Source organism: Grammomys surdaster, unplaced genomic scaffold, assembly GCF_004785775.1.
Source record: "Grammomys surdaster isolate TR1022 unplaced genomic scaffold, NIH_TR_1.0 99, whole genome shotgun sequence".
Taxonomy (NCBI): domain Eukaryota; kingdom Metazoa; phylum Chordata; class Mammalia; order Rodentia; family Muridae; genus Grammomys; species Grammomys surdaster.
This window is the reverse complement of record NW_021604578.1, coordinates 6,823,284-6,832,781: the sequence shown is the minus strand read 5'-3', so window position 1 is coordinate 6,832,781 and position 9,498 is coordinate 6,823,284. Positions and strand designations below refer to the sequence as shown.

Here is a 9,498-nt window from a genome sequence, read left to right as displayed (position 1 = left end):
GTTGAGAGATACCTAGGTTGTTTCCAATTTGTAGCTATTACACATAAAGTTAAGCAAGTGTCCTTGTGGCATGATGGGGCATCTTCTGGGTATGTGCCCAGGAGTGGTATAGCTGGGTCCTGAGGTAGAACTGTTTCCGATTTTCTGAGAAACTGCCAAAGTGATTTCCAGAGTGGTTGGACAAGCTTGCACTCCCAACAGCAATGGAGAAGTGTTCTTCTTCTTCACATACTCATCAGCATAAGCTATCTTGAGTTTTTGTTCTTAGCCATTTTGACAGGTGTAAGATGGAATCTCAGAGTCGTTTTGATTTGCATTTCTATGTTGACTGTGGACGTTGGACATTCAACATGTGCTTCTTGGCCATTAAAGATTACTCTTTCAAGAATTCTCTGTTTAGCTCTGTATCCGTTTTTTAAATTGGGTTGTTTGAATTGTTGCTATCTAATTTCTTGAGTTCTTTATATATTTTGGATATCAGCCCTCTGCCAGATGTAGGGTTGGTGAAGACCTTTGACCATTCTGTAGGTTGCCATTTTGTCCTTTTGACAGTGTTCTTTGCCTTACAGAAGCTTTTCAGTTTCACAAGGTCTCATTTATTAATTGTTGATCTTAGTGCCTGAGCTGTTGGTGTTCTGTTCAGGAAGTTGTCTCCTGGGCCAGTGCATTCAAAGCTTCCCTCACTTTCTCTTCTGTTAGGTTTAGTGTATCCAGTTTTATGTTGAGGTCTTTGAGTTTTGTGCAGGGTAATAGATATGGATAGAACTAGAAAAGATCATCCTGAGTGAGGTGACCCAGACCAGAAAGACAAACACGGTCTGTACTCACTTATGAGTGGATATTAGCCATAAAATACAGAATAACTAGCTACAATCCTCAGATCCCCCAAAAAGCTAAGTAACAAGTAGGACCCAAGGGAGGATGCTTCAGTTTCACTGATAAAGGGAAATAAAATAGATATCTGGAGTGGATGGGGGAGGGACCTGGGTGGGGAAGGGGATTGGGGGAACAGGAGGGATGAAGTGTGGGGAGGAAAGTGGGAGAGGGAACTGGGAGAAAGAAGTAGAATCACTGTGTGTATGGGGGGCATGTCTCTTGGACAAGCTAGAAATCTAGGACAGTGAAAACTCCCAGGAACCTATTAGGGTGACTCTAACTAAGACTTATAGCAATAGGAGATGTGGAACAAGACACTGTTGCTTTCTGTAATCAGGAAAGACTTCCAATGGAGGGATGGGGATACCCACCCAGCTACAAAACCATTGATACACAATTATTCCTGCTTATAAGAAGTTCAGGGATAAAAAAAAAAAAAAAGGAAGCAGAAATAAAGGGATTTGCCAACCAGTGACTGGCTCAACTTGAATCCCATGCCGTGAAAGAGCCCACCCCAACACTGTGAATGATACCCTGCTATACTTGCAGAAGAGGAGGCTAGCATAACATTCGTCTGAGTGGCTCACCCAACAGCGATGGAAACAGATGCAGAGACCCACAGTCAAACATTAGGCCAAGCTCAGGGAATCATGGAAAAGGGGGAGGAAGGACTGAAAAACCTAGAGAAGTCTAGAACACTGTAAAGAAAAGCTACAAAATCAAGTAACAACAACAACAAAGCACGCACACATAAAACCACAGAAGAAAAATAAAAACAAATAAAAGACCAATAAGAAAGAAAAACAAACCAAAACAAAAAAGTCAAAACAAAGCATGCTGTTGGTTAAAACATTACCAGTTGCCTTAGTTAGGGTTATTATTGCTGCAATGAAACACCATGACCAAACCAACTTTGGAGGAAAGGGTTTATTTGAAAACTCCCATGTCATTGTTCATGATTTTAAAAAGCCAGGATAGGAACTCAAACAGGACAGGAAATTGGAGACAGGAGCTGATGCAGAGGCCATGGAAGGTGCTGCTTACTGGCTTGCTCTGCATCGCTCGCTCAGGATGCTTTCTTATAGAACCCAATACCACCAGCCTAATGATGACACCACCCACAATAGGCTGGGCCGTTCCACATCAATCACCAAGGAAATGCTCTACAGATCTTATGAAGTCATGTTCACAATTGAAATCTCTCTATCTATCTATCTATCTATCTATCTATCTATCTATCTATCTCTATCTCTATCTATCTCTACTCCCTTCCCAACCCTCCCCCATGCCCTAAATAAACTCTATTCTATGCTATGCCCATTGTGTGGTTGGCACCTCAGAAGGAAGGATGCTTCAGCATGGGCCACAGAGGCATCCCCTCCTGCACACCATACTGCACTTCTACCAAACATATCCTGGTTCTTTCTTTCTTTTTTATAAAACACAACAGTGCCTATAACACAGCCCATGGATATTTGTTGAAATAAATTCAATGAAATAAGATATATAGGTGTAGGATCCTTGAACAACCTGTTGGTCTCAGTGAATTCACCTCTCAGCCAAGGAAATGTGTTTTTTTTTTCTTCACCTATATGGTCATTTGAAAATGTATCACTGCTAGGGGATTATATTAAAAACATACAAAAAAATGAGTCAGGGAAAAAATATCACTATGTGTTCTCAATATCTGGTTCTTAAAAAAACAAAAGCAAGGAAGACCTAGGACCCTGATAGAAAGGTTCCTCAGCTGGCAAAGAGCTTGCCTTGGGAGCATGAAGAACATGTATGTGTGTGTGTGGTGGGGGTATCCAGGTGTGGTAATGCACACTTGTAATGCCAGCACAGAGAATGCAGAGATGGGTGTGTCCCTGCAGCTCCCTGGCTGTCATTTAATCTACCTGACCAGGTCATGGTCATGAAAATCAAGATAGATAGCACCTGAGGAATGGCAACCAGAGCTGTCTTCTGGCCTATGCATGTGCATGAGCGAGTGTGAGCATGCGTGTACACACACACACACACACACACACACACACTGAAAGTGCCTTATTAGCTACAAAAGAACACAGCATTTATTCACCATTTTTGGCTATGCTATTTCTATACATTCACTTCACAACAGCACCAGCTAGGTAGATTTTGTCCTCTCATGGATAATAGCTCTTTTCTGGAAAGCACAGAAACCTTTTTCTGTATGTTGTAGCCAAAACTGGGCTTGAAAGTAAATGTGCTCTACCTGCCTTCAGCCCAGGCAGGCAGAATGTTAAGTAGAAGGCTCCCTGCTGCCCCTTGGCTGACCTACCTACTGGAACCTTTCTATCAGGGTTCCGGGAAGACTTGCTTTTGTTTTTTTAAGAACCAGATATTGAGAGCACACAGCGATATCGTTTTCCTGATTTGTGTTTTGTTCTTCCACAGACTCCTCCCCCCTTTTATTCTCCTTGTGGAGACTCTCTTTCCCTAAGTCACACGAATCCAAAATTCCTCACCTCCATCTTGGTATCTTCTCCACAGTTTTAAATAGTTTTGTGAAAAAGATATTAAATGTATACTTTCCACTTTCTTTGCTTTGCTTGGAAACTTACCAGGGGCAGATTCAGTAAAGACTTTATGATTGTATTTTCTTCACCATTTTGAGAAGGAGCCTTTGGGATCACTGTTGTTTCTCAGAGCAGTAGAAAAGATAGAGAATAAGTTCTATATCAGAGACCAGTGAGATGGCTTCAAAGGGTGGAGGAGCTTGCCACCAAATGTGGTGATCTGAGTTTGATACCCAGAACCCACTATATTGGAAGAAAAGAACCAATTTCTGAAAGCTATCCTCTGACTTCCACATATATGCACTTGCACACGTATATAAATACACACACACACACACGCACACATACACACACATACACACAAATAAATATAAGAATAATTTTGATAAAAAATAATTCTTAGCTGGGCAGTGGTGGCACATGCCTGTAATCTCAGCACTTGGGAGGCAGAGGCAGGCAGATTTCTGAGTTCGAGGCCAGCCTGGTGTACAGAGTGAGTTCCAGGACAGCCTGGGCTACACAGAGAAACCCTGTATCAAAACAAAACAAAACAAAACAAAAAAACTCCAAATAAATAAATAAATTAAATAAATTAAATAAATTATTTGAGCCACACCTTTTATAGATGAGGTCAGACAGCTCGTCAGTAGCAGATCACTTCCCTCTGATGTTACTTCAACATCATTGTATGTTGTTTTGTTTGTAGTTTGAGAGCTGGTCGCTCTGCATGAGCATCAAGAATAATAAATGACAATGCCCAAGCTGGGGGCATTGGTCATCACAGTACTTGTGCTTAGCATATGTGAAGCTCGAGTTCAAACTCCAGCACCAAAGCAAAACAAAAAGAAAATAACACTGCTTCGAAATAAAATAGAATTCACACAAAATGATTCTCCATAGAGTCGTCATTCTAGATAGGATTTTTGCCACACAGCCGAGACGCTATTTACCTCAAAGTGAATGAAATGGAACCTTAACTGCTCTTTTTCTATATAAAGGATAAAAGTTAGTGGAACAATAAGCAAATATTTGTTGGGTACATTCTATGTCTTCAGCTGCATGGAGATGACAGTAAGAGCTTTGAAAAAATAGTCACTGTATGTCCTGGTATGAGCAGACATTTATTTGAATTCTGATAATCAAAAACAATTTTAAAAAGTCAAGGTCTGCTCTTTTTGCAATCCTGGGATCAAATTCAAATCCTCATTCATTGGTTTTTCGAGACAGGATTTCTCTGTGTAGCTCTGGCTGTCCTGGAATTCACTCTGTAGACCAGGCTGGCCTCGAACTCAGAAATCCACCTGCATCTGCCTCCCAAGTGCTGGGATTAAAGGTGTGTGCCACCACTACCTGGCCAGTATTACTTCTTAACACTTCAAATAATGATAGCAGTAACAGCAACAATGATGTTCATTGAATGTGTGCCAGGAAGTGGGTTAAGTGTTTTACAAATATAAATTTAAACCTTATCACACCTTGCAAGGTATTAATGACCTTTGCCTTAGTCCATTTGTGTTGCTATAACAAATTCCCTGAGGCTAAGCTATAAATAATAGAGTTCTGCTTAACTCTAGGCTGGCTTGCTCTCTCTCTCTCTCTCTTTACATAATCATTGTGTTTCTTTGAAATGCATTTAACTTTTATCAATTAAATATGTATCAAATAAGTGAAATTAAGAGCAGGAATTCATGTTGTTCTGGCAAATATTCTTCCTGATATGTCCACTTAAAATATTTCTACTGCACAAAACCCATAACTCAAGGCTTCCTCATGTTTTTCCTCTTATGACCCTTTTCCACCTAAGAAATTTTTACATGGCTCTGGATATGTAGGCATATAAAACAGGCATACAAGCAAAAAATTATTTTAAAGTCATTCTTTAGCATCATATTTTTTTAAAAGATGAAAGCAAGGTTGCATGTTAATAAGACAGGTGTGCTCATTTTTTTATACCCGTTTGTTTTAACACAAAAATTAAATCTTGGCTGAATATTTGATAATACAGGACACACAAAACATATTTTTCAGAGTTGCTTACTATTTTGATTTTATAGGCATCAACATTGAGTACATGCTGTGTAAATACAAAGGACAGGCACAAATTCAGAGAGAATTCAGTAATTATTCAAGATCGCGTCTTAATATCGAGCCAGAATTCACTTAGTGATTTTTTTTTCTTGTGAACCTCAAGTCAGTAACTCAAACAGGAAAATTTTCAAAATCACTCTAACACCGTACAACTCAAAAGCATATTAATCTGATACTTACATGCTGAGGAACATGGCAAGGAGTGTCTGAAACTCTTTGCCTTCTGTAATTAAATTACTACCTGTCTAGAAAAGCAGGAAATTTTCATGTCCTGTGAAAACACTGAAGATGAGAATGTGCAAAATCTGTCGAGTCTAAGCAGAAATGTCAGGGCCAGTGTTCGCTGACACTGTGTGGTGTGGCAACATGCACAGGGCAGAATACGCAGACTGCAGTGAAGTCACGTGATGCAGCTCGGGCACCTGCCAGCAGGGACACCGTGAACTCATTCCATGTTTGATTTCGAATTAGTTTTTGGTGGTTGCGTGTTCAGAAATCTTGTATTGTTCCCAAAATTTTCGGGACGACTGACCTCCGGTCACATGACTTCAGATGATGTCACAGCCTAGAACTATAGAGAAGCTCAGCTTTAGTTCATGGTCCTGTTGGCAGGGTAGTTTGATATCAGGCAGCCGTGATTAAAGGATTGTTTGCGCAATATGAACGAAGGTCCTGAGCTGATATGGAGAAGAATCGAGAGCAACGGGTGAATTTGCGTTACAGTAATTCATTCTTGTGGTGACTGGTCCAGTCCCATGAGACTCGCTCTAGTTCACAGAGATCTAATTTAGCCTAGAGAGATATAACTCAGTCTCTTGAGAAAAGACAGAAACTTGCTTTTGAGTGTGATGCTCCATGACCTCATCACCTAGAAAATGTCCAGCCTCCGACCTTGTCTCATTAAGGAATCAAGACTCAACACAAACAAACTACAGTACCTTCTTTTATGACCATAGTCTTCTAGGTAATACTCACTTGATCTTAAAAGTAAACTATATTTCTCCAAGCATCTGTTATCTGGGTTTCTTTAGACTTTCTCTTTAAATCTCCTGAGCTACCAGATGAGAGAAATAGGTGTCCCTTAACACCGTCATGCTAGAGACGGCAGCCTTGGCTGAACCCAAATTTCTAATAACCCTATCAAATGTCAGGCTTGTAAGTCAAGTCATCCTGGATCTCGAGGCCAGCCTGTCCAACCGCTGGATAGCACAAAAAGGCCTATCAGATTGTTAATTGCTAGGAGGACCCAGCCCACCATATTCCATGGGCTTGTGGTCGTAGGCTGTATGAGAAAGCCAGCTAAGAATGTGCCCAAGAGATCCAACCAGCAAGTGCTTTTTTTCTCCATGATTTCTGTTTCAAGTTTCTACTTGAGTTCTCCCCTCAAGCATAAGCTATAAACTGTAAGCAGAAATGCATCCTTCCCCCCTCCCCCCAGTTGCTTTCAATCAGAATGCTGTATCATAGCAACAGAAAGGAAACTAGAGTAACAACCTAAACTAGGAATTTTTGTATGATTTTATGTGCTGCGGTTCTAGGGATTCAGGGATTCAGAAGGAAGCAACTCGGTATTTTCAGTCATCATTCCCAAAGGCAAAGATACTTACTAAGTGAGCAAATAGCCAAGATCATCATAGATTATTGCAAATTCCATGAAGAAAAGAAACAGGATATGCTGAGAGCAGCCAGGATCGAGATACAGATAACAGAAAGGAAGCCTGGGTGGAACCAGATGCAAGCGCGTACGGAAAGAGAGGGAAAGAGGAAATAGGAATCCAGAGGCCCTGGGGTTGAAACGCTCTTGCTGTGTTATAAGGAAGGAAAAGCATCAGAGTGGAAGAAATACAAAGAACAAGTAGAAGAGGAAGAGACAGACAACTCCGGGCCAGGCCGGGCTTGAGTTTTATTCTAACTACTAGAGAAAAGTCCTGAAAATTCCTCAGTAATGAAGTGCATCCCAGTTTACATTAAACATTAATCTACGAACTTAATAGAAGAGGAGGAGGCATTCAGGAAGCTATTAGAAGAGCCGTTAGTGAGAGTTGCGGTTGATAACAGAGAAGATGGAGACGGGAGCACTATGGGGACTTCGCCACTGAGTCATGGTCTGATTTCTAAGAGATGAATAAGATCCCATTGGGGTGAGAGGGTGAGAGGCTTGTTCGCAACTTCTCTCCTCCACATAGAGGCTGTGGGCGTGGCCCTTGGTCCAGTAAGTGAGGAGGGGGCGTGGCCCTTGCCGCAGTAAGAGAGGAGGAAGACAAAGACCCGTGGTTTAGACCGAGAGAAGGGGAACTGGGTGAACGAAGGTGGCAGATCACTGACCACAAAAAAATCAGTTCAGCCCACAGCTGTCTTGGGCAAGCCCCTGGCCGGGTACCAGGACTGCAGAGACAGTGGGGACAGCAGCCCCAGGCATTTCCTTTGGCTCTTCCCAGATAGGCATCAACTCCCACTCCGCCTCCTTTGTCTCAGCGTCATCTTTGTTTACCTCTTTAGATGTTGCATTTCTTATGCATTTCAGCAACAAACAATATCCCCGAAACAGAAATAAGAGACAGAATGATGTGGAAGAGATTAGACCACTACCGGATTATCCAGTTATCCAGATTATCCACTTAGAAAATCCAGCTGCTCCAATTATAAAGCTTGTATTAATACAAAGAAAGTTCCAGTACACAGTAATGCACAGTACACTGTAATACAAAATATGCAGTAATAATGTCTGTACCACATACCAGTGTCTTAGTTAGGGTTCTATTGCTGTGAAGAGACCTCATGATCACGGCAAAGCATGGTGGCACGCAGGTAGACACGGTCCTGGAGAGGTAGCCAAGAGTTCCACATCTGGATTCACAGGCAGTAGGAAGAGACAATGAGCCACTAGGCCTGTCTGGAACTTCTAAGGCCGCAAAGCCCACCCCCAGTGACACATTTCCTCCAACAAAGCTATACCTACTTCAACAAGGCTACGCCCCTTAACAGTGTCTCTCTCTATGAGCCTATGGGGGCCATTTTTATTTAAACCACCACAACCAGAAGAGTTGTATGATACAGAAGGAGGAGCACTCATTTATAACTCAAAAATATTAAAAGCCAGTAGAAATGACTTAAGCAAGATCTACATGAATTTAGGTGCACAAACAACAGAGAACTTATTTTAAAAAATCTAAGAACATAATTATAATAATTGAAGAAATACATATTTCTAAAACACAATTAGTGTTTAAATTTGATCCAAATCTAATTTAAAAGACAGTTATGTGAGCCTGTCATAACGATGTTAGAATAAATGAAAAATTAAGCATTCAACATTAGTAAGAGAAATACTGGTAGAGAAAAGCTAGCAGCACAAAAAAATAATTAAGGTAGAGTTGGTTTGAGGCAAACATAAGCAAACAAACAAATAAATCTCTTAGAAAAAACTCAAAACAGACTAAAGAAGATATGACAATTCAGCTTCCTGGCAATAAAGTATATGGTACAAACTATTGTTCTAATATTGGGCCAATTATTGAGCCAATAACTCATGTCCTAAGACTGGCTTGTAAAGATATTAGAGAAATAGAGACTCAAGTCAAGATGTTTTATTATAATAAAATGTTTTTATTATAATTAATCCTAAAACAGAAACCTTAGATACAAATCCAGGTATGATGGCAAACACCTGCAACCCCAGCACTCAGAAGGTTGAGGCAGGAAGGGTGCCGTGAGTTTGACACCAGCCAAGGCTACGAGAACAAGTTACAAGCCAGCCAGGGATAGATAGTGAGATTCTATATGAAGAATCCAAAATAAATAAATGAATGCCATAGAAAACAACAAAAACGTACGTACCGAACCTATGACCAATAATAGGAAAACATTTAAATAGTCTATAGTATATTCATTAAATAAATACACAAGACTATCAGAAAAATGTTAGGGTGTGGGGAGATGTATTACTATGTGTTTGAATCTAAGTGAAAGAGCAAGATAGCCAACACTGTGTGGA

At 40.7% G+C, this 9,498-nt stretch overlaps 1 long non-coding RNA gene across 1 annotated transcript; it reads right to left on the bottom strand.

The window, feature by feature from the left end:
- Positions 1 to 5,436: 5,436 nt before the first annotated feature.
- On the bottom strand, positions 5,437 to 8,634 carry LOC114635696. The gene is made up of 2 exons (XR_003713513.1): positions 8,243 to 8,634; positions 5,437 to 6,075 (listed from the first exon to the last, which is right to left on the bottom strand). It is a non-coding gene; the product is annotated as an uncharacterized LOC114635696 (long non-coding RNA).
- Between the last annotated feature and the right edge of the window lie 864 nt (positions 8,635 to 9,498).